This window comes from Sturnus vulgaris, chromosome 2 (genome assembly GCF_052056855.1).
Source record: "Sturnus vulgaris isolate bStuVul1 chromosome 2, bStuVul1.hap1, whole genome shotgun sequence".
NCBI classification, from domain to species: Eukaryota; Metazoa; Chordata; class Aves; order Passeriformes; family Sturnidae; genus Sturnus; species Sturnus vulgaris.
The window spans coordinates 33,360,637-33,361,893 of NC_142244.1; positions in this window are offsets into that span (position 1 = coordinate 33,360,637).

A 1,257-nucleotide genomic window follows, 5' to 3' on the forward strand; every position below is an offset into this window, starting at 1 on the left:
GCTACGGGGGTGTCCCCCCACCCCGGCCGCTGTCCCTGGCTTCCCCCCAGGCCCCAGCTCCTCCTGCCCGGGCTCGGCTACCACGGGAGGCCGCGGCGGCTCACGGGCCTGCGCGGGGCTGCGCGGCGCCTCCGCCGCCTTCCGCCGGGCCGCGGCTTCGTCCCCGGGGGGCTCCCCGGGCTCCGGTGCGGGGGGCCCGGCCCGGGCGGCGCTGACTCTCTCCAGGCCCCGCCGCTCCCGCGGCTGCTGCTCCGGGCTGCGGCTCCACTGCAGGCCCCGGCTCCTCCCCGGCCGCCGCTCCGCCTCCCCCGGCTCCCCCCGGCCGCGGCCGCCCCCGCCTCCCCGGGTTAAGGAGGCGCCGGGCCGAAAGAGCTGCGGCTGCCCGCCCGCTCTGCCAGGTGCAGGGAAAGAGCTGCCCGCCCGCCGGCACTAGCCGAGGCCATCCCTGGCACCGGGGCTCGATTCACCGCGGAGACGGCAGTACGGCCCTCGCCCCCAGGCCGCTGCCAGCAGCCGCCTTTCGCCGCTCTAAGCGGGGGTGCAGCGGCTGCGGGGTCACCCCTGCGACAGCCGGTCATAGCCCCGGCACAGGGGCTCACAAATGGCCGCCCTGGGTCGGGGTCTGCGCCCTAGCTGACCCTCGCTGCTCACACCGGCCGTGCAGTAGTGGTGCCCTGCTTCAGCCATGAATGCTCCGAGTCAACTCCCACCCCAAAACAACGCAGCTCTCCATTCTAGAAATCTTCCCTCCAGCCTTGTGCGTGTCCACAACCTATTGTAGAGACATCATCAGATTTTAAAGGTGTTTCTACTACAACCCTGTCAAATGTCTCATTGTCATCTCTCCTGTGTGTTACAGCCAGCTAGAACCATACAGGAAACCCCATTAATTCACTTCATGTGTAAATACCTAAAGTGGGAGTCCCAGGAAGATGCAACAAGGCTTTTCTCAGTGGTGCCAACCACTAGGATGAAGAGGCAGAAGCTGACGTACAGAAGTTCCACCTGAACACAGGGAAGAACTTCTTCACTGTGGAAGTAGACTGCACTGTACTGACTGTCAACTGGAACAGGCTGCCCAGAGAGGTTGTGGGGTCTCCCTCATTGGAGACACTCAAGGACTCTCTGGATGCAATCCTGCACAATGTGTTCTGGGATGACCCTGCTAAAACAAGGAAGCTGGACCAGATGACCCACTGTGGTCCCTTCCAACCTAACCCATTCTGTGACTCGTAATTACACTCAGTGCTGTCCTGC